Here is a 24,814-nt window from a genome sequence, read left to right as displayed (position 1 = left end):
AAGGCTAATAGCATATTGGGCTGCATTAGGAGGGGCATTGCCAGCAGGACGCGGGAAGTGATTATTCCCCTCTATTCAGCATTGGTGAGGCCGCATTTAGAATATTGTGTCCAGTTTTGGGCCCCCCACTACAAAAAGGATGTGGACAAGTTAGAGAGAGTCCAGCGGAGGGCAACAAAAATGATTAGGACTGGAGCATAGGACTTATGAGGAGAGGCTGAGGGAACTGGGCTTGTTTAATCTGCAAAAGAGAAGAATGAGGGGGGATTTGATAGCGGCCTTTAACTACCTGAAAGGGGGTTCCAGGGAGGATGGGGCTAGGCTGGCTTCTCGGTGGTGGCAGATGACAGAACAAGGAGCAACGGTCTCAAGTTGCAGGGCGGGAGGTCTAGGTTGGACATTAGGAAAAAGTTTTTCACTAGGAGCGTGGTGAAGCACTGGAATGGGTTACCTAGAGAGGTGGTGGAATCTCCATCTTTAGAGGTTTTTAAGCTGAGGCTTGACAAAGCCCTGGCTGGGATGATATAGCTGAGGTTAGTCCTGCTTTGAGCAGGGGGTTGGACTAGATGACCTCCTGAGGTCCCTTCCAACTCTAATATTCTATGATTCTATGATAATAACAGGCTCAGCAAGTGTAGAATGGTGGTGGAATGTGCATTTGGCCATTTAAAAGCCAGATGGAGATGTCTACTCACCAGGCTTGACATCAGTGAAAAGAACATCCCATCAATTATATCTGCATGCTGTGTGCGCCAAAATGTGTGTTAAATGAAGGGGGGAAAGTTCCCCCAGGGTTGGGCCATGGAGACTGATATGCTGGCTGCAAATTTTGAGTAGCCAGATTCTAGTTCTATGCTCAGAGCACTTCGGCTTCAGGAAACATTGAAAAATCGGCTTTGCAATAAACTGCAGTAATGTATGTCTGTGCTGTGCCTTTATTTCCCATCCCCCACCCTCACTCCAGTAGCCCCCTCCCCTTCTGTCAGCACCCACGCTATGAATGAATAAAGACAGATGTTTTTTAATGCTACAAAGTTTTATTTGTGACCCGTTTTAATGCAGAGAAAGGAGGATAACTTTACATTGTAAAGTGTCACTGTGCAAGCCACTGTGCTTGCATGCAGTTCTTTAAGTGGCCATCGCATCCTTCTGCTCAACTCCACCAGTGTGGAGTGCCGCACGTACTGCACTCTACTCAGTCTCCTCCTAGACCGGTTTGGGGTGGGGGCTGATAACAAAGCGGTAGGCGGAGGAGTGCAGAGGTGGTTTTATTAGGCTGACTTTTACCATGCTTTAAATCGATGGAACTTACATGCCAGTGGAGACGCATTCTTTAGGGGGTTGACATAAGTGGCATTACATCGACCACCACTGCCAGTGTAGACCAGGCCTAAAAGACCAGGATGCTGGCTCCCAAAAGGGGTTCAGGAAAGTTTCCATTCCCACCTTCCTGCTTGAACATGCTCATCCCTGAGCACATACATACAGATGTACACACTAGCTACTTGAGCTTGGCATAGGGAAGATGATTTGCCTTTAAGTTTTTTAAAAGTACTTTGAGATGTTGGATTGAATTTGCTCTCTGTGTGTAAAGTATTAGTTTTGTCTTGGTTGTTTGTTTCTTTTTAGATATCTTTTTCTTCCTATCAGAAATTTGTATATGCTTCCTGTAGGTATCTGACATCCCTTACTGTCAGTGACTGGGATGTAGGTGGTTGTTCCTAGTGGTTAGAGGAGGAATCAGTAGCCAGGTGTAAGACGGTGGCATGGTCCGGCTGGGGCATCGCGACCCTTCCTCAGGCCCAGGCTCCGAGGAAGGCCACAGTGCCTTTCTTTAGGGGAATAAACGGTGCCAGTTACAAGTCTTTAGCCCCAGTCCACAGTGGGGTGGGCTTCCTTCCCAGTCCGTAGCCCTCTGGCCCTCCCGTAGGGCAGGGCTGATACAGGGTCTGTAGTCCCAGCCTTCCCACAGGCGGGGCTAATACAGCAATCTGGTGCCCCTGGCCCTCAGGCAGGGCAGGGCAGGCATGCAATTTACAGTCCCTGGCCTGCAAGCCGGGCATGGCAGATTGGGCAGTCAATAGCCCCCGGCCTTTCCACAAATGGAGCTAGTAAAATAGTCTGGAGCCCCCGGCCTTGCAGGCAGGCGGGGCAGGTAGAGCTCAGTATCCTCTGTTCCCCAAACTCAGAGGGTGTCCACCCGGTTCAGTCAGCTCCAGGGGGTCCCCGGCATCAGGCAGCTCCTCCAGGACAGGGCTGGCCTCAGGGGGTATTTCCCATCCAGTAGTCCCGGGTGGCTCGTCCCAGCTACTAGGGCCTGGTGTCCCTACCCAATCATTAGGGCTTGGCAGCCCTCTCCAGTCACTAGGGCCCGTCAGTCCAGGCAAGCTTTGGAAGCCCCGGTTGGTGGGGCGGTGGCTCCAAACAGCCACTGGGCCTGGGTCAAGCCTAGGTCGTAGCCTCCAGGAAGATACGTCTGCTTCTGGCAGCAGCTTCCTCCTTGCAGAGCTGCTAGGCCTGCCCTTTATAGTTCCCTTCCCTGCCTTGGCTCCCCCTCTCTGTTTCTGGGTGGTTTGACCTATAGGGCCCTCTTCTGCCCAGGAGAGGTGTTGCGACCCTTCCTCAGGCCCAGGCTCCGAAGAAGGCCACAGCACCTTCCTAAACCAGAAATCAGAGGCTAGAGCCAGATTCCTGGAGCAAGGTAGGGCAAGGCAAGGCAGGAATGGAACAGGAAAACACAGGAGTCATCACAACCATGAACAAAATGCTTTAAGCAACTGCTGGCCTGCTGCTGCTGATAAATTTAAGAGCATGTCTGTTGGTTCCTCCAGCCAATTGGGCAATCTGGTCAATCAGGTGATTTTGCTGCAAGCCAACTGTGTTTCAGCTGAGTCCCCTGTTGCTCACTAGGGAGGTAGAGCTAACTGGTCCCAGGGTCAGCTGCAAGCCCTATTTCCTGACATTCACCCTCCACAAAGTATTACTTTTTCTTTTCCTTTCTGTTTGGGGTGGACCCCAAGTTTATGGGCTCTCAGGTTTACAGCCTGTCGTGGTATTAAGAATAACAATCTTCTTCATGAGTGTATTGATTCCTTGCCCAGGAAATCCCCTTAATGTGCTATATTATCAAAATCCAAAATAGATTTTTCCCAGCTATTGATTTGAGGAACAAAGCATAAAGAAATCCGGCAAGAGAATTCAATCTTGGCCTTTTTGGCAAAAGGTGGTGCCATGCTTTTATCATATCCAACTGTGCAGAATTTAGTTCTAAAATGCACCATTTAAAGAAAATAAAAGGGTTCTGGGTAAAACTCCCCTGCCCTACTATCAACTTAAGAGTCCAGCAGGCAGATCAGTCCATTCTATTTCTATGAAGAATGCAAGTTTAATCGTTAAAATGCTTTTTCCCTGAAATTCTATTACAATTTTACTTTCTTCTTTCTTCTCTTCTTTCAAACCTTCATCAGCTGAGATTTCATCATCAGTATAATACACAATGATATTTGGCTATTGTATTCCAAATCAGGTGTACTACTGCTGTTTTCTAACTTTTCTGAATAATACTAGAAAAGTATTTCAATTACACTTACTGGAGGGTGTGAAATCAGTGATCATATATCACAATTTCTGGAAATTCAGTTACCAAATATTCCTTCTATTTTTGGCATTACTGTGATGGAGTGTCCATCCTACACTTGCCCTTAAGGTGTTAATGTAGGCCAGATGAGCCAATTAACATATTAGGCTGAAAGCTCAGAGGAAAGCCCTAACTGGGAAAAGCTTATCTGAGTGGGAACAGGCAAGGTGGGCTTCTATAAAGCCAGGGAGCTGAGAGTAGGAAGATGGTAGTATGGAGGTAGTCTGCAGTCATTCTCTGGGAGAAGGGAGGTGTATTTGGGGGCTATAGCAATAAATAGCCCATGGTTGTTCCCTGGGAGGAGGGAGTAGAGAGAGTGGCAAACCCCAGAGAGGGGGCAGTGCCGGGGGAGGAAGCAGCTCAAGAAGTAAGCAGCAAGGTTGGGAACTGAACAGACTTTGTCTGTGTTGAGATTCCCTGGCAGGCCCATGTTCCCCTACCCACCACTGGGGAAGTGGCACAGGCAGGGCAGCGAACTGGAAGACTGCCTGGGTCACTGTGAGAGTGATAGATACTTTAAAGGACTATACCCCAGAAGGGGGGATGCTCAGTGACGTGGCTGTAAGTCCAAGTCATAAAAAGGCCATAGCCATGGCATAGAGGGAGTGCAGACAAAAAAGACAGAGGCAGAGGGATGGTGTACAACAGCAGGAAGGGGTGTTGACTTGGCAAGCTATTCTCCTAGAGTGACCAGGAGGAGATATCATCTTGGCAGTGAAGAGCATCCCATGACAATTACACTTTTTTTTTTAATTTTCCTCATTCATTCCCAAGACATCAGATCAAAATAATGAGTTAATGTGGAAAGATAAGATCTTCTCTATTTTTGTTTTAAAAGTCAAAGTTAATTCACCTAGAGTCTAAGGTAGGATTGATACTTCTAGCTTATCTTTTCCTTATATATAAGAGAAATGCATATGTCTGGTCACTCAAAAGACAGTCTTCCTACGATTGCTGTCTTATCTTTATATGTTTGGTTGGGGTGGAAAATGTCTAGTACTGAAATTCATTCAACCATACTTATGGAATGGAGGTAGGAGGAAAACATACAGAAAAAATGTGCTTCGGGTTGGTTGCATGATGAAATCCAGTTTGGACCCATGGTATAGAAGGTCATATAGGGCCTGACCCAAGGGTCACTAAAGCCAATGGGAATCTTTCTAGTGACTTCAATGGACTTTAGATCACATCCAGAAAATCTGATCATTTGTGAATAATTTTATACACATGTTGAACTCAGAAGATTTTAGAAAGAGGAAACAAAGACATTAAATACACATGGAAGTAAATGGGACTAATCACATGTATAATTTTACTCATATGCATGAATATTTGCAGAACAGAAGGCCATAGTTGGTGGGACTGTCCTGTAGATCTGCAGAAATACAAAAGGAAAACCCAATGGATATTAGCCATTGTTCCATTGCCTTTTAGCTGTCCTTGTCCTATATTCCACCTACAGCAAAGGCAATATAATTCACAAAGTTTCATCCATTGCACCTATTAAAAATGAAAAGTGTTCTCAAGAGCAAATCAAGTATAGTCAATTACAGGTGAGCATTTAATTCAATAGATGATAAACCTGTATATTTCCTCTAAATATATACATATATATTCCATACCAACATAAATGCACAAAAGTTGTAGAATTCCATTTTTATGCATAGGCCATAGAGAATACTATACACTGAAACCAAATTTTTTATGTTAAATTGCATTCATTTCTCTGTACAATACTGTCAATAAATGCAGGGCAGAATTCAAAGCTTATATATACAATAACGAGCTTTTCTTGAGGGCCATAAATGTACATTTTAATCACACATGTTTATTTCGATGTGCAATAATTTGATTATTTTTCACTTTTGTATTTTAAAATTAAAGAAATTCAGTGAAACACTGCAAATTCAATATTATGTTCAAGACTTTACACATAGAAAAATCAGGACAGCCAAAGTTATAATTTCCATGGAAACTGGACCTTAGCAAATACTGTAACATCCTTTCTCAATAGCGTCCCTGACTAATTTAGGAGACTTGTCACAAAATGAGAAAAAGCACACGCACGCACACATTATTGCTATTAAGGTTAAAAGTTTGTTAACAAATTCTCATTTTAATGAGAAACCTTTTAAAAGATTAAATTGCCATCTGCTGGCTGCAATGCAATTATTACTAGAATAGCTAAATAGATATTTACTCTTTATGTGCTTTGGAAACACAAACCCCACATGAGGTAGAAGACCCAGCATTATAAATGCCTGACTGTCTTCCACTCCTCAAACACGCTCCCACTATAAAAAGCTCCTATCTGGATGTCATGTCCTTATATCTTCTTTAACTTCAGTTAGTATTAGAGATGGTCACAGACAGGACAGTGAGACTTTGATCCTACAATTGGTTCTGTGCAGGTGGTCCTCAGAGATCTTACAGAACCTCACTGAACATAGACATTGCCATACCTGATCAGTCCTGAAGTCCATCTAGTCCAGTATCCTGTCTTCAACAGTGGCCAGTACCAAGAGCTTCAAAGGAACCCAGTGGCAGATGTGGGTTAATCTGCCCCCCACATTAGGCTTCATCCTGGTCTCTAATAGTTAGAAATTGGCATGGGGTTTAATATCCCTTCAAAAATGTTATGAATTATAATGCAGGCTATTCTTGGATATCCATACAAATGTCCAGTCTTACTAAATTCTTGGCCTCAACGACTTCCTGGAGCAATGAGTTCAGCCCAGTGTAGACATAATTTTTGTACTTGTATAGTTATTCAGTTACCAAATAGTTATACCAGAACACACCTAGTGTGGACATAGTTATATAGGTATAACAGTGCCTTGTACTAGTATAGCTTCTTCCCCTTCCCATACAGGAATAACTATGGTGGTCACAAATACACCTCAACTGACAAAAGTGTGTAGTATAGACTTGGCCTGGACTAGAGCACTTTTATAGTGGTATTAGCTCATGTCTAATTTTTAGGCCTAACCCAGACCCAATCCCACTTATCTAGATTTGAGCCCTAGAGTCAAATCATTTTCTGACCCATCTCTTCTCCCAAACCTGAGCCAGTGCTGCTGCTTCCTGTCTATGGGGTTGGCATGGCAGCAGGGGCATACACAAGAGGGGGCGGGGGTGGGCAAGCAGGGGCATGGGCCCTCCCAATAATCGTCAGGGGCACAGAACTCCTCCAGCCCTGGGACGGTGGTGGCGGGGGGCAGAGAGAGAAGAGCGAGCTATTGCAGAGGCTGGGAATGGGGAAGAGCAAGCTCCTCCTAATCCCAGGATGAGGGGAGCCTGGAGAGGGATGAGAGCTCCTTCTAGGGGGGGAGGGGGGAAAGAATGTGCCCCTCCAAAAGGTGTCAAATTTAAATTCCTGCACATGCCCCTGTATGGCAGTAGCTGCCTGCCCCACTCCTCTGCTCTGCCAACCTCTGCTGTGGTCTGTGTGTGCTGTGGAGTGAGAGGCACTGCAATTCCTCAGCATACACAGTGCAGTGAGATGGCAGGAGCAAGGCAGGGCCCCAGTGGCAGGAGGAGGAGAGCTGAACCTAAGAGGATCCAGTTGTTTTCCCACCTGACCTGGACTTGACCCTTTTAGTTGGGTCCCATCAGGTACCTGTTGGGTTTGCAGGGCTCTAAGTGGTATAACTGCTTCCATACTAAGGGGGTTGTGCTATGTACTATGCTGCTACAGCTAAAGCAGTACAACCTCTGTGTAGACAAGTCCAATACTGCAAACTCTTGTAATTTTATTGAAAATCTGAGTATATTTGTTGTTTTGCTTAAAGCCTCAGCTATTGGAGTCAAGTGATTCCATTAAAATCTTAGCTTTCATTAAAAATGTATGTTTCTAGCCCTCATGTTTGTGGAGAAAAGCCTGAAAATGTGTCCTGAAGGTACCCTAAAAGTTCAGAAACCAGAAGGCAATTAGAATGAACACAAATTTAATTTTTTTTTTTTAAATCTCATGATTTTAAAGCCAATCTTATGACATTTTGGAGCCTGACTCATCGTTTACGAATGCTTGGCATTGGCAATACTGCTCAGGGAAGTGGCTCAGTGGTGCCACTGATTCACTCAGTGCAGGATTCTTCCCATATGGAACCAGTTTCAGTTTCAGGACCTTATTTTGTAAATATTTTAATAGTTGCAGAAGGTACCACTTACTTACTAATGGGGGTAGTGGGTTTTTAGAAGATTACATATGCCTTATCATTGGCTTCTGGTAGGTTATCAATAGATCCTGTACTTTAACTGTTTAGCCCTATATAGAAAGTTCTGGTTTTGTGTTTTTGTTTTTAATTAAACCTTAAAACATAAATTACTTCATAAAAAGAGATTCAGATCTCTTTACCTGATCACCAGTCTGGGCAAGCTTTTGAAACTTAAATCATGTGTACATGTGCACATACATACTCTTCACGTCAATAATTGTGTATGCATATCTAAAGACAGAATTTAGCTTTAAAAATGGTTCTGTCTCTTAGGCCAGGCTTATACTTTAAAGGTTTTTCTGGTATAGCTAGACTGATATACTATACCAGCAAAACACCCAAAGTATAGATGCGGTTTATATCAGCAAAACTGCACGTATTCCAGTCCCTCCCCCCCCAAGCAAAATAACCTACACTGGCAAAAGTGCAGTATAACTGTGTCTATTTTAGGGGCTCTTGTTGGCACAGCTATGTCAGTCACAAATCACACCTCCTCACACTCCTGACCAACATAATTATGCTGGCAAAATTTTACAGTTTAGACTTGGCCTGAACTATATCTATCTTCAGTAGGTTTTATTTTCTGAAGGGAAATACTTTAGGAAGGGAGAAAATATGAAAAATTGACTTTTTTACTGTTACTGTATTTTCTTTTACGTGAACCAAACAAACTGGCTCTTTTGAATATTTGCTTTTACATTTCTATGCAATCTCCTCATTACAGCTATTCAAACACTTCTTATGGATAACTCCTGACTTCCTAAACTGAGTTACTTTAGTAGCAAAAGCTTGCTTTCTAGTTCAGAAACTAAGCAATGTGTTTTGTCTTTTTAGTTTTGCCTTTATGGAGGCCTTCCAGTCCAAGAGGAGGAGAAAGGAAACACCCTGCATTTTACACTGACAGGCCACTCTGTGTAACTCTAGCTGCCTATGACTCTCAGCAGCCAGTCACTTTACTTTGGGGGAAGGGTTAGGACCCTTTTCTAATCTGGCAGTTGCTTTAACAAACAGTTGGAACTGCCTATGAAGGAACTAACTACCCAGCACCCATGGAAGGTGAGATTTTCTTTCCATTATCTGGCTACCTAAACCCTGATGGCTAATCACCATGAAGTTTTAAAATTAGTTATTTTAGTGCTGGTCCTTAATTGAAACCTTAGCTAGCAAAGGGGAAACCTTAGATAGATAGATAGATAGATAGAGAAATACTAAAATAAATCAGTTAAATGACTGAAGGAGTGCCAAGGCTATAACAGAGCAGCTAACATAGCTTCAATCTTGCATTTTAAACAGCTTTAAGAAGTCATTCCAATCATGTTAAAGCTAACTCAGTTGAACTGCTATGATTGAGGGCTTGTCTACATAGGGACAGCCAGGAAAATTAAACCAAATTAACTACACGTGTGAATTTGAAGTGAATTAGCAAAACCCCATTGAATCCCTGTGTGGACACTGTTGTTCAAAATTAAATTAATTCACTTTGGAAGTGAATTAAACTAAGCTGAATTAAGACCACTTTAATTCTGAATAAGGTCACATGGGCTTAATGCAGTTTAACTAATCCACTTCAAATTTGTGCCTTTAGTTAATTTGGATTAAATTTCCTGGATGTCTTTGTGTAGAGAAGCCCTGAAAAACACACCCGTTTGGCTATTTTGTCCATCAAGACCAGGCCAAAGGACTACATCAAGCAAATGTTTACCTGCTTGAAGCTAGATTCTACAAGGTGCTGATACTCATGCAAATTGACAGAGATCATCATCTTGCAAGATTAGGCCCTAAACAGTCCCATTTTTCTGTGGAGCTCTACACTAGGGTTATTTACCTTGAGTTAACTAATTACCTAGCTTGAGTTTGTCAAGCATTTGTTAACGATGTTCCATTTTGTAGTTAGCTATGACACTCTGAGTATGTTTCCCAGAACTAAAGAAGAATTCTCTATAAGCTTGAAAGTGTGTCCCTCTAAATAACAGAAGTTGCTCCAATAAAAGATATTACCTCATCCACCTTGTCTATCTAATATCCTGGAACTAACATAGCTACAACAACACTGCATAGAAGTAGGTAACACATTCATAGGAGTAGTGTGAACACTCCCTTAACATTTCTTCTAGCATACAAATGTTTGTTCTTTATCTAGAAACAAAATTTGTATCCTGGAACAAACATTTATAGAGTATCCAGATTAGTCTTTACACATGTTAACTAACCTCAAAGATCTGGCAAACAATAATGCCAAATAAACACTTCTAATGTAGACAAACTGAAAGCTCTAATCCTGTATATGCATAACTATTTGTTAAAAGTGATACAGAGTTGGGTTTTCAAATGAACCTAAGGAAGTTAGGCATCCAAATCTCAATGAAACTGGTTGTCTGTCAGAAGGTAGCTGGCCTTCTGGAGTCAGGGGCCTAGCTTACCTCTGACAGACCCCACAAAGGGGAATGAGGCAGCTCAGGTTCACCTGTAAGTAGTTAACTCACCCAATAACAAGAAGGCAGTTAATTAGGCAGGGAAACACAATAAAAGGCTACGGACCTCAATTAGAGTGGAAACCTTCTGAAGAGAAAAGTAGAGTAGAAAGAGAGTTTCTCTAAAAATGTAGGTCAGCTGCTACTAGAGGAGCCACTGCTCCAAAGAGGAAAATTAGGGTAAGAGAGCTAGAAAGTGTGCAGAAAAGGAGAGGTAGTGTAGGGAGCAGCCAGAGATTGAAAAGGATTAGTGCTGGCTCTTCCAAATATGTTCCTTGAGTTGGAAACTGAGGGAGTGGGTGGGCCTGGGTTCCCCATCTACTCTGGAGAAGGCACTATACCCAATAGACCTAAGGCAGACTGTCTAGCCACCACTAGAGCTATAGCACTTCAGACTTTTCATTATCTTGAATGGGAAAGAAACTATTAAAAACCTAGCTAGAGGGCTGTGTCATAACAATGGTGTGATAAATACAGAATTGAGTGTAGTGCTATAAGGGGGATAGGAGGTAGGTTAGCATAGCTCTTCATTTTACTGATGGTGGTGCTTACTGATAAAAGACTCGTAGTATAGTACATAATCCCCTAAAGAAGTTTAACTACCTTAAATTCCTTTAAAAATCCCAGCCATATAACAGAAATTTATAACCATTTTTTCAAGATAAGGTTGCAATTGTTTTGTAAGCATATTGACAGCAAAGCTTCAACGTTGTACACTTATCAAAGCCCTGACTTTAAAATAAAACCCCATAGTTTTATGGTAATAAAATACAGCAATATAATGCAGTGCTGTTAATAACTAAAAGTAGTCTGGTATTAACCAAACCCATCAAGTAAACTTAAGTAGATTACCTACTTATGTTTTTCCTATTTATTTTAGGTAGTCTAATATGCTCTCACTACTTAAAAAAAACCCCAGCAGAACCAAAGCTGCTTTACTGATTCAAAATTTTTAAAAGGGCTTTAAGGCCCTGATTCAGCAAAGATTTATGCAAGTGCTTGACTTTAAGCACTATCAGTAGTCCCATTGACTTCAACACTGTTGAATGATTTGGACAATTCACACCACAAAAAATTAAGCACACATGTAAGTCTTTGTTTCTGGTATTGAGGATATGAGTAACTTTACTCCTTTGAATAGTCCTCTATTATCAGAATGGAACTATTCACATGCATAAATGTTTGTAAGATTGAATGATCGTATGTTGTGACAGAATATGATGCACTGCAAAAGGAAATGTTGGTCAAGCCTGTAATTAGGAGGCTTCTTTCTTTCTCATTGTTATGTCTAAAGTACATCAGAATTATTAGAATTTATTTGCTTACACAAGCATTAAATATTAATCTAATACTCATTTAATATCTAGACACCCCATAAGATGTACTATATTGTATCTAAACAAACCACAAACTATCCTTAAATATGATTAATTATGTACAAAATGTGCCTAGCGCTAATAGTTATTTATTTATTAAAAGGTCAGATTCTGCAAACACACATGGATACACACTTTGGCATATGCAGCCAAATTTTCAAGAGTAGCTATGGATTTTGCATGCTTTAGTTTTTGGGTGTTCCAAATCAGTGGTTAATTCTTGAAAATTTTGTCCAGAATTTCTACACAGTGTGTGCACGCTCTCAAACCAAAGTCTTGCCTTGGTTAATGTACGTTCCCTCTAACTTCCTGATCCAGCAATAAACTCACTGCAGGGTCGTGGCCTACCATTGCAATCTTAAAAACTAATATATAATTAATGAACAGTTAAGAATGTGATTTAAATTTATTATAAAAAAAAATAAAAATAAAAGGAAAGGAAACAGAAACAAACAGCAACTCCAGCAGACACCACTAGAGTTCTCCTTCTCCCAATCCAACTATCCCTGCACCATCTAAACCCTGTTTATCCCAGAAACCTTAACTGTGGACAGACAGAAGAGGAGAGGGAGAGAATATTCAGACACAATAAAACTCTGAGGGGAAAAAAAAAATATGTGGAATGAGGAGGCAGCGGCGGCGGCCTGGGGAAGCGATTGAAAAGTTTCCCCTGCCTTAACTTCTCCCTGCCCTCCTCCCCACCCCCCCTTCCAGGAGCAGAAGCAGCAGCAACAGCACAAGGTGAGAGAGACTTTCGAGTCTGGGCAGGAGGGGTGCCTGTGCGGGTGGGGGGGGACTTGAATTTACAGCCCTGTGAATGTTCCTGTCTCTCTCCCCCTGGCTTTGGGGTGAGGGAGACATCGTGTCTCGTGCTGGGTGGGTTTTTTTTTTTTTTTTTAATATGATGGAGGATTATAAACATGGCGCCTTAAAAAAAAAAAAAAAAAAACCCTACAAAATCATGTACACTGTGATCCAAGGAGATGGGGGCTGGGAAGGGCTGGTCAGTAGGGGAGGGGGATCCTGCCTGGGGGGGATAGCAAATGTGGAGGGGGCAATAATAATATTAATAAATAAAATGGGGGGGGGGGCTGCGGGAGGAGGTAGGTTTTGTTTGTTGTGTGTGTGTGTGGGGGGGGGGGGGGGAGGATAATTTCCTAGCCAGTTTGGCACTCGAGCAAGGAAACTGGGGGGGGGGGGGGTTAACTATTATTAATTATTCTCGTTTACAAAGCCCCCCCCCCAGGGGATTCAGCTGCAAAGAGCTGGGATTGATCGCGTCTCTCCCCCCCCCCACACACATTGAAGTTACAATAAATAACCTGCCCCCCCCCCCCGGGGGGGGCTGTGGGATGTAGTGGGGGTGGGAATGAAACGCGGGGGGAGGGCCGAGAAATTCTCTCCTGAATCGTCCATCAGGGCCTGCGGGGGAGCCGGGGCCTCGAGTGAGAGGAGAGGCCGAGCGGGGTGTGGCGCAGGCCGGCCACAGCCCCTACCCCCCGCCCCGGTCTCTCTCGCACGCAAGGCGCCTGGCTGGTTTGCCCCCGCCTGGGTCTGTCGCTGGCTTGGCCTGGCCTGGCCTGGCGCCTGCTTAGAGACGGGCTTGGGCCGGAGAACGGCAGCTGCTCTGCAGGGCTGTCTGGGGAGGAGGGCTAGCCCCCGGGGGGCAGAGGGCTCTAGCCCCAGTTTCCCCCGAAGGGCGCACAGGCGCGGGGGCATTGGCGCTACTCCAGCTTCCCCGGTGCCCCCGAAGGCAGACATGGGCAGGGAGGAAGGGTGCATGTTACACCCCCAAACTCTCTTCCAAAGTGGAAATTGGGGGGATTACATCCCTGCTCCCCAAATCCCCTGCTGGCGAGGTGCTCACTAGCCCCAGGCAGCCAGCACCCTGCTTCCTCAAACCCTCTGCACCTTCCTTCCCCACCTGCTGGATGGGTTTCCTGGGGGTTTCTTTCTCCCAGAATCTGCTCTATCTCCTTTTGAGTAGGGACCTGGGGGATTGGCTCCGACCTCCCATTGTGCATGTGAATGGAGATTGAGAAACTCATCCAGCCACCTACACCCTCGAATCTTTGTGGGGTTCCCTCCCTCCCTTCGGAAATGATTTACTCACTCTCCTCCCATGAGAAGTGTTACTGCATTGACTTCAGTGGCATTTTGTTCCTCTCCTTTTGTCTCAAAGATTTGCCAGAGCACTCTCAACATTTATTTCCCTTTTTTTTTAATTTTAAGCATAAGAGGTGAAAGTGTGCAAAGAGAAGCAAATACTTATGTGGAGCACTGAAAGCAGAAATAAAGTGGGGGTGTTTCATTACATTTTCCTGGCTCCCTCTTAGTTTGAGAGACAAGTCAGTATGTCAAAAAGTGACATTAGGTACTTGGAAAAGTTTGTGTGACATTTCTGAGCTCACAGTTTTTGTTGTGAAAATCACTCTGAATCTGTCATTAAATGTGTTGGTCTTGTTCAAATGCAAAATAGTGAACAGCACTTAAGACACTAGTAGTAAAGATCCAGGTTTGAGAAACCTAGTAACAGACTGAAAAATCAAATATTAAATACGGTGCTGGGTGTTGTATAATTCACTGATAGTTTGACATTTTAACATCTCAGAATAGTCTCATCCTCTCACAGTGTAGTGATTGTATTACTTGATGGGGAAAATGTAATAAAATAGTTTTTAAAAGACTTTACTGAAGTGGAGAGGACAAGAGGAAGGTAAAAATTTCTCCCACCTTTGTGAAGCCTGTTGTTACTGAACTTATGGTGTTCTTTGTAGGAAATTCCTTGAGGGGAATCTCTTACACAACTAGAGTTGGGGGGGGGGGGGGGGGGCAGAAAAAGCAATTTGTGGTTCAGGTTGCAATCCCTTGTGTTTTCCTTGTCCCTCATCATTCAGCACAAAGGACCAAGTCTCTCTTCACACATTTTTAAAAACAATTTTGTTATCAGCCATTCTGAGCATGTTACAGAAAGCCTTTAGGGAAGTAAAGCATTTGCTGACTGCTGTTTTATGTAAGAAGTGAAAGTATACTCAGAATAATTCCCTGCATGGGTTCACATTTAATACCAAGTTTTTATAGCTAAACAAATCCTTGTTGTTTTGACTGGATTTTTTTTATGGAGATCTAAATAATTCACAGGTTTGTTAATATAATGAGAACATTTCGCCTTTTTGTCATAAAGTCTAATCTCTTTTCATAGTGACTGAAAGAGTTGTTATCTGATAGCTGCTTTGTTGATTGTGGTCTTTATTGGTGGTCAATCTGTGTACAAAATTCAACTGTCAAACATACACATCACATGATACAAAATGATATGAAATTAAATTAAATGATTTTAATGGAGCTGTAACTATTCACACTAGCAATGAATTTGACTCATGAAATGTCAGATCTGTCAAAATTACTCCACAGATGTGTTTAGTTTTAAGAGTTTAAGTTCCTGAACCAGGCTAGGTAGATGATTGTTCTTCAGCAAGAATTGTGTTTATTTTCAGGTATATTGGAACTAATTCCTTTCCCTCTGTGTATTCCAGTTTGTGTAGAGTTTCTGCCACTAATTTCTCCTGGTTGTAATTTTTTTTCTTCTGATACATAATGTGAGTTTCCTTTAGTCATTCTCCTTGCAATGAAGGTTTAGGAGTTTTCCAGTACTAATTAACATTCTTTATTCCACAAGATGACATAATAAGAATTATGGCTTCTATGTCCCTTTTGTCTGCAGTTAGCCAAAAGTGCAATCTAATGTTATTTCTTCTATAAGCATTTCAAAGAGGTGAATTTTTCAAGACTCCCAGAAGGTAGTCAGAATTGAACACTGATACTTGGAGCGTGGTGCCCTTGGCACTTTGGCAACGCTACATGTCATCTTTTATATAGTCCATACATCTTAGTTCATCAGGGTTGCTTGTGCTAACAGTTGTGAACAAAGACAGAACTGCAAGACTGTTTTTGTCAGGTTCTGGAAGACTTTTAAAATTTGGATCTACACTTGATTCCCAAATGAGTTATTTATTGTTCTACAGTTAGAGCTGTCAGTTTGGAGAATATGGCCTGCAAAGTTTGTAAGTCGTGAGTTTGTGAAACAATATGCTATTTTGGAGGGAATTTTCTAGTGAGATAAGTCTTGTGGAGGTAAGTCTTTCTGCAGGAGGCTTGTAATCCAGTGAAGTTAATTTATAAAAAGATTAAATAAATCTATTTTTAAAAAGACTGCAAAAATGGCGAAAAATACACCTTTGCATTCTAGAATAGTTGCAGAATAAGAGAGTAAACTATATTTTATCCAATTTAAAATTGTTTTAAAATGGTACAAATTAAAAAGTCCAGTCCTGAAAACACTTAGGTATAGGGTATGTAACTGGGAGGAGTTTGATGCTAATGAGACTTCTCACAGTGTATAGTAAGTACTATGTCCCCTACCCTGCACAGGTGGACTTTACATCTATACAAAGTTCTATGAATTTCAGGGGTCTGCTAAATACATCTCATGGCAGAATCAAAGTTATGCCTGCTAATGTTTGTGAGATTGGGTTTTAAACTAGGTGTAAATCTTCTATTGGAAGCAGTGGCTTTCATTGATTTCACTATGACCAAGACTGAACCCTAAAATATTTTTTGGCTATTACTTAGAATATTTAATTTTAAACCAAAATTGGTATTTCATACAGAGCTAAGAATGTATGGAAGGAGTTATTTTTAATACGAGGCCAAGCAAACACTTCACTATATTACAGATTCTTAGCAATGTCGTAGTTTCAGAAGAAGTGAATAAGCTCCTGGTTATTTAATCAAGATGTTTCAATGGATATCTAAAACTATCCTAACATATGTAGCTACTGTCTTTGATTTTGTGTGTCATTGCAAGACTTGACCCCCCTTGGTTAATAATCACTTTCCTTAAATTGCAAACAATTAGAGTTTGAACTTATTTAAAATAATAAAGTTGTGTGGTGTTGAAACTTGATTCTATTTCAGTAACATCTGATTTTTGTTTTCCCCTTTGAGAGCAGGAATCTTTAGGCTGCCCACAAGAGCACAGCAGGAATAGTGGAGAGATGTTGTGACACGCCCATGAATCCAAATCAAAGCTGATAGGTCTAATTTTAGACCTAGCAGCCTTGGTAACATCTCTTTAGAGTTCAATCCTGCAGTTACTCCATGTAGGTAAATCCCAGTGAAGTTGCTGAGAGTTCATATACAGAATGACTGCAAGATCTATCTAGCAAAGGAGACAAGTTAACTATTTTTTCAGGCTCTCCTTCCTTTACCATTTTTCAGATTTGCAGTTCTTGTACTTTTTTTTTAAGGTGTAGATACCTGTGGCTTCATCTACAGTAGTACAGTGGACTTTTAAAAGAAACTAAAATTCTTGGACACAATTGCATGAGAATACTACAAATGATTCCAAAATGCAAAGAAGTAATTATTTTTTCCAAACAACAAAATATCTTTAAATTTTTATTTTGAATATACTCTGAACTTGTTGCACAGAACCAGATGAATAATTTTAAAAGACTTTGTGGATGTCCACAAAAGATAGGCGAGTTAAGCAGAGGTGGGTGTAAAAATGCTGCTTTTCAATCAGTAGTAATATAATGAAAAATTCTCACAATTTTAGTATTAGATATATAAAAATCTAGAGTGGTAAAATCCATTTCATTGGCATTTAAGCAAAAGGCAAGTATAGCATCAAATTAATATCATACATATCTATAGGGGGACTGTGTTATTCAGAGGCAAAGAATTGGAATAAGTCTGGGGAGAGGAGAGGTTTCGTAATGGGATACTATCCATTTGAAATCCAGTCAGTTACTCCCCCCCAAAAAAAGAAGTATTTTTAGATATTATATCTGCCTCTTAGCCCACCTGCCAATTTTATATAGCATTTTTCTATTTTAATTTTTCTCTTCTCGGTATGTGAAAGACCTACACAAACAGGGAATCATACTGAAGTGTATGATTTTTGTACCTTAAAATGAGCTATCTTGCTATAATAAATTTCTAGTTGCAAATTCTGTAGTCTACTGGTAGATGTAGTATTCAGAAGTAGCATATGCTGGAAACTAGATATTTGTACTTTGGTCTCCTGGACTTACAGTCTGACACCATTATCTATTCTTTTTAAGGTACGTTGATGGGAGCAGGGTGGAACAATTAATGGGAGGCTGTACTTAGTTCATAAATCTTAGCAAAATAACTCATCTTCCAGCAATGAGTTTTATTGGATCCTGTTGTTGGACTAGCAATAAAGTGAAACAAAATGGATTTGAGAGACTGACTAAAAGCTTAAAAGTAACTAAAGTAATATACCATATCAGTAAACTGAAAGAGAAGTAAATCAAAAGAAAAAGATGAAAAATATAGCTATAACTCAGTTTTGAAAAATCTGAATGTAGAGACAAGATAGCTTTATTATTTCCTGGCAGTTATCTAATCCTCCTTATTTTCTGTGAACAAGACTATTCATACTTACTTTGTAGCAGAATATATGTTTAAATGTGTCCAAAATATAAACATGTTATTATATTGTAGTTTGCTGTTTACTGATACAAGATGTGTGATTAGAAACCCAAGGAGTAGCCAAGCCTGTAGAGAAGCTTAAGTTGAACTTTATTTTATTGTTTCTTTGTTAATAAAGGAAAAACACAGGAAGAGAGCGAGTTTGACTCCATTGTGTGGGATACATTTTAGGGAAAAGCAGATGCTCACACTTAATACTACAGCAGAACACTTTAACTCTGAATGGTTAGTTTTTAAAATCTGCTAAGTTCTGCTCTCTTAAATGATATTTGTGATGATAATTGTCCTATGATTCACATTATGGGATCAGTCCTGCAAGATATTGGCGTTAGGTGGGGCGTGCTCATTTCCAGTAGTAGCTTAACACCTTTCAGAATTAAGCCCTCGTTCTCTTTCTTTATTGTGGATGGTGAGTGAAATTTTGGCCTTATTAAAGTCAGTGGCAAAACTCCCATTGACTTTAATACAAACAGGATTTAATCTAATGTGTTTTTGTTTAATTGTCTTTTCAGTAATCAGTACAAAAGATGAATGTCCCAATGACTAATTGCAAATCACACAGAGTTTGCATTCACAACAAAGGAAGAGATATTCACAGCCAAAGGAACTGTGTTCCATAAAATATAATCACAGGGCACTGCATTATAATAGTTTTCATATCTGAAAACAACTAATGGATGGGATTAAGTGTCATTATGGAGCCCCTGATGCTTCAGAGACCTATTGCATGTAATCAATGACCTTATCACACTCTTAAAGTTAAACATGTATAAATGTTTGCACGATTGGGGCCATACTCATTAATAAAAATAAATCTATATTTTTATAAATAAAGTAATATTTTGTTACAACTAAAGTACTATAAGAAAATGACAGTAGTTTTTGTTAATGTTTTTTCTGTGTATTTTTTTTAATTTTTATGAAGATGACATTATCTTAATCTTTTAACTATATTCCAATAACATGTAGGTATTTCTCAGGTTTCCTGGAAGTTTACCATTAGTAGTACAAATTGTTGCCATGATCCTGAAAAGACTTAAGCACATACTTAGCTTTAAGCTTGTGAGAGTCTCCTTGAACTCAAGGGGACTCTTTACATGATTAAAGTGTATCATGTACATAAGTCACTGTAGGATTGGGGCCTATATTTTTACATTTTCAGTCAATTGTATGATTCTCTGGCTCCTTGCTTTATATTTCTTAATCGTTATCTGTCTTTCTCAATGTCTTATAACCTGTACATGTTATACATACAGAATTACATTATTTGTAAATAAGGAAAATAGTAGAGAAAAGCTTAATTGGGAATTAGTTAAATTTTCACATTTTCAGTCTTTATCAATGGAGGCTGCCTAATGCATGTCTTCTATGCTTATTTCACTTACTGTCATGCCGTGAAAGTTACACATTGGAATCCCGAACCACACCTTTGTCTCCTTATAATTTGCATAAATTCAGGTAAAGTTAAGACCATATTACCATGAATATAAAATCCCATTTCCTTTTCAAGGGATTCTATATCCACTGTGCTATAACTAACATACAATTTTCCATTACTTATTTTAAAAAAACCAAAACAGTACAAGTATTAGTAAATAATGTTGGAAACCTACAGTTGCTTTAGGGAGGAAATGTGACTGATTATTAGTTCATCACTTGCTCTGCATTTGTTCATGGCAGTTGACTAGAAGTAGCATAATCACCTCCTTGTGCAATCTCAGTTTCATGGGCTAGAATGTGATGGAGGCAGAAACAAGGTTCCAGCCCTTTTTACCCACCTGCTCTGAGGGAGGAAGAAGGGGAAGTACCAGGCACCTGCACTTCCTCCAGCACTTAGACCAAAAGTCGAAAGAGCATTAACACAGCAGTTCAGGTGGGGTACCGCATACTCTCTGCTCAGCCTCATTTGGGCCAAGCATGGTCTGGTCAGTAAATGTAAAATACCATATAGTCAACAGATTCTAATCACAAAGATAGTACTTTGCTTTTTATTCATAAAAGTATCTTACAGCTCAAACATGTCACACCAGCAGAAACCTGTAACTGACTTATCATAATGTACCCTGGGACTAAACTACTGTTTAAATCCTTTGTATTAGTTAAATAGTATAATATTTCATTTGTATACATCTAACTATATAATTTCAGATCACAGCATGAGGGAATTTCTAGGCAGTCATGCTTTTAACACTTTTTTTTGAGGTAGAAAAATGGAATTCTTTGTGTTAGGAGACTCTTTAAACACACTTTCAGCCTTAAATGTTTCTTAGCTGTGGGTAAGATTCTGAAAACCTTACTCATATTGACCTTACTCACTCTGAGTGATCCTGTTGATTTCAAAGTAACTGGTTTACTGATACGCCTTTTGTTATAATGGGTGGCCCCTATTGACAAATCAAAGTTTGTTACCTTGTAAGGATACTAGCTAAAAATAAATTTGAAATGTATGCATTGCAAGAAATGTTACCGCTAAACTTCAGAAATTTAAAAAATGGAAATTAACAGCTGAGGCAAAGTAGAACTAATATTCAAATACCTTCACAGTTCATACTGTATGAATAACATCCAGTACAGGTATAAGATCTTACACATTCCAAAAATAATCTGAACTCTGCCCTTTTATCTAACTTCAAAATAGATAGATGCTTGCATCCAACCACCCTACAAAATACACAAGTTGAATATGGGCGACAAGTGGCTCACCCACGACTTGTGCATGGATCTCAGTGCAGAATTGGGCCTTACTCTCTAATAAAGAGTTCAGAAACAACACCATTACTTCCACCTTCTGATTTTACTCTGTGACAAAGCGCACTTTACCTCATTCACCCTCCCTTGAAATCGCACTATATCTTCTCTTTTCATTTTTATTTCTTGGTTAGTGACCGTCACAAAACCCATGTTGGTACTGTCTCTTTAAGTTGATCTGAATTCTATGTAGGCGTTAGGTCATGCCTAGGAGCTAAATACCTGAAGCAACTTTTGGGAAATTAGATGTTTCATCATGAATTATTGTCTGTGCCAACCAACAGTTGACGATAACATGGCTCAGTGAAAAATCATTTCTTGAATGAGAATTTTAAAATATTTATTCCACCCACAACAGCTTTCTAACATCTTGTTTTGTTTGGGTTGGAAAGATGGTGTGGGGGAAGAAGGAGAGGTACCTTTGCCCTAAGTTGACTTCACGTAGTCTGTCTGCTTGATCAGTGTGACTGGTTTCTTGAAAACTGGTGCAAGTATAAAAATCTAGTGTTTTTACATTTACTTAAACACAGTGAATAAAAGTGAGGGTAGGGGGAAGATCACTGTATTTTCATGGACAAATCATTTGAAAGAAAGTAAATAGTTCAAATCACTTCCAGCTATTATGTTCTATGCTATAGCACACCTAGGAGTAGATCAGTTTGTTCCTGCTGGGGGGTAGGAGCAAAATCCAATAACTGCAGCTTCCAGTTGTAGAGCGCTCACATCTTTTTATTCTTAGAATGACGCAAAGTTAATGGTTTTAAAGAAAATTACGTTTAAGAAGAGGCTTTGCCTTTCCCCTCAGTTCATGTTCCTGCCAGCCCTCTTTCCACTTCTCTGACTACCCGGGAACTTCTTTATAAAGTTTCCTGATTGGAGTCAGGCTCTTAGCTGCTAACTGAGTACAGTTCTGAGATCTGGTATTGCTATTCAAACCCTGCCACCTAAAGAAAAAGGATGAATTAGCAGGGAATTAACTCCACGTATACTGAAAACAATAGGTCTTCCACCCCATATTAGTCTTCTCTATCTGAGTTGTTTATAATAAAGAGATGAGGGGGGTGAGGTAATATCTTTTATTAGACCAACTTTGGAAAGCTTATCTCTCTCACCAACAGAAGTTGGTCCAATAAAAGATATTACCTCACCCAACTTGTGTCTCTAATATCCTGGGACCAACATGGCTACAAAAAATTGTTTATAGTAGTCTTGCAAAACCTTACACACACATTCTATGGGGACAGGTTTGACCAATGACATCAATTTCTGCAGACTCTAAAAGTAGTGCTGTAGTGTAGACACTGGTGACAGTGACAAAAGGATTTTTTCAATTATTGTAGTAACTCCATCACTCTGAGAGGTGGCAGCTAGGTTGACAAGAATTCTTTTGTTGATGTAGGTGTGTCTATGCTGGGGGGGTGAGGTCCACCTGACTACATTGCACAGAGTGTGAAATTTTTCATAACCCTGAGCAATGTAGCTAGGTCAGCCTAAGTTTTAGGTGTAGGCCAGGCCTAAGCTTTTTAAAATAAAGGCTTCTGATCTTTATGGCTGAAAAGAAAACCTTGAAAAATGTGAACCAAGTGTAATCAGCTGCAGTTGGGCAGCACTGTGGAGCCTGTAAGGGGAGCTGTACTTACAGTTCAACACTGTAGGGAGTAGATGAGCAGGTGCAGTGGCTCATGGGCTTGGGGGAGGAGTGAAATTTAGAAATTCTTCCTGAATCCCCTTTCATAAGAACATAGGAATTGCCATAATGAATCAGACTAGCATGCTAGTTAGTCCTGTTTCCTTTCAGATAGTGGCCATCACCTGGAAACTCAGTGGAAGATGCCAGAAAATTCCCCCCAAAACTTTGCAGTAGGCAGGTATGGAGTAAAACACCTTTAGGGAAAATTTCATTTAATCCCTAATAGTTGGCTTCTGCCCTGAAGCAAGAGGATTTCTCTCCTTTCCAAAGCTTGTGTACTTTTAAAATATTTAATCCTTTTTTGGACCAAGCCTCTTCCCTTCTCATCCCTGAGTAACTGAATATTGTTCCAGAACACCCCTGCTCCACTGCCTTGCACCCTCCCACTGCAGACTCAGTCTCTGTCAGCTCAGCTGCATCAGTCCTCTCCCTAGCCCCAGAAAGGAGAACAGAAGACACCTGGCTTTCATCCAGGGTGTGACTGAGTTGGGAGGGTTTGAGTAATGAGTTAATGGCAGGGTGTGGTGGTTGTCTGGTATATGTGAATAAAAGTTTGGAAGTGTGTATGACAGCAAGAAGGGGAGAATCTGCTATGAAGTATACCTGTGTAAGATGGTCCAGGTGAATGTGTCAAAGGAGAGTGAGAAAGAGGAGGGTCAGATTCTCTGCTCATGTAAATTGGTATAGCTCTGTGAGCTTCAATGTAGCAACATCAGTTTACACCAGCAGAAAATTTGGCCTAGAAAATCCAGGAGTGTATAAAAATAGAGAATGTCATAGGTACATGCAGTGGAGTGAAAGTGTGGGGGGGAAGAGTGAGTGAGTGTATGTGTGAGAGAGTGATTATATGAAGAGAGAGGGGTTAAAATCATATATTTTAAATAGTATGCATCAGTGTTAATGTTCACATATGAGATTAAAGCAATGTTAATCTCATTTTTTTTCTGCCTCATGCTATACACTAAGGACCAATATCTACCACCCTTACTCACACTGAGCAGTACTTCACTATGCTGTTTTCTTCCACGGGATTATTCTGTGTATGAGGGTGCAGACTGTAGTCCCATGCTTGCACAATGAAAATAAACTCATTAATCCCCATGCACTAGAACAATGCTGCAATATTATGTTGCTAACAGTTGTAAGAGGAATGTTTAAATCAAATACATCTATTTTTGATGAAATATAAAATATCATAAAAACTATTTCTTTTAATATACTAGGTTTTGTAAAATCTTAGGCTTGGATTTAATTCAAGTTGTATTGATCCAGCAATTAGATTGTGTAAAATTACTGCAGCTAGGTAAACTGCCTATGGGACATGGTTGGGTTTAGTTATAAAATCTGACTTACTAGCTTCTAAAGGTCTGTTTTTGTAAAAGGGTTAACTCTTTATTATGTAAAGAAAACAACATATCAATTACAGTGAAATAAGAAAAAATATAAAGCTAAGTACAATATAAAGCTATAGTTATATAATATTTTATATTTGTTCACGGCTTTCTGTTGTACAAAAGTGCAGAGAAGAAAGTATATTGGAAAGAAAAATAAGGGATAGCAAACAAAAAGCCTGATTTTTAATCTTACTTTAGCAGGTTCTCTGTTTCTGTGTATGTAGGTTATCACAATTAAATCATGTAACTAGACATCCATGTGGCATTAATTGTACCCACAACTGTGTGAAGTTTGTAAGCATGAAAATGGAGGCAATTTTTTAAAATCGTAAGCCCAGATCCCAGATTTAAAAAATACCTTGGTTTTATCTAACTGAGGGAGTTAGATTTGATTGTTCAGTTAAAGTTTCTCTTTGCATTGTCTTGTTTGGCTTTTATATTTGAAAAGATATGAAAGTATTTTTTTAATGAAAGAAAGATTTATTGATTATTTAGAGCCAATTTTACACTCAGTGTTTTCTAGGTCAGATTCACACAAAATAGTTGTTTGCTTATATAACTGTGGTCTCATAGCCTTGTCCATTTCATTTGAAATATTTTACTAAATTCATCAAATTATTCAATGAATATTATATCAACAGCACTGCTGCCTCATTGTATTAATCTACTATCAATCCAGTCTGTAGTTTTCTTTTAACTTTCATTTTTGATACATGATATCAGAAGAATCTGCCAGACAGCTTTTGTATGCTTCTTCCA

General features: G+C 40.2%; 1 protein-coding gene across 6 annotated transcripts in view; it reads left to right on the top strand.

The window, feature by feature from the left end:
* The first annotated feature begins 8,879 nt into the window (after window positions 1-8,879).
* The window catches only part of ZMYND11 (zinc finger MYND-type containing 11), a 135,060-nt gene continuing 119,125 nt past the window's right edge, over window positions 8,880-24,814 (top strand). For 4 of the 6 annotated variants that reach the window (XM_067542686.1, XM_067542681.1, XM_067542682.1 and 1 more), the window contains exon 1: window positions 12,238-12,442. The gene's annotated coding sequence lies outside the window, so the exon portion shown is untranslated. Of the gene's footprint in view, window positions 8,911-10,425; window positions 10,506-12,237; window positions 12,443-24,814 lie in introns of those variants that run through there. The other 2 variants (XM_067542683.1, XM_067542684.1) reach the window with 2 other exon arrangements.

This window comes from Emydura macquarii, unplaced genomic scaffold (genome assembly GCF_026122565.2).
Source record: "Emydura macquarii macquarii isolate MOO-44397 ecotype Brisbane River unplaced genomic scaffold, CSIRO-AGI_Emac_v2 contig_719, whole genome shotgun sequence".
Lineage (NCBI taxonomy): Eukaryota > Metazoa > Chordata > Testudines > Chelidae > Emydura > Emydura macquarii.
Note: the sequence above shows the minus strand (reverse complement) of the source record. Positions and strands in the feature narration are given on the sequence as shown.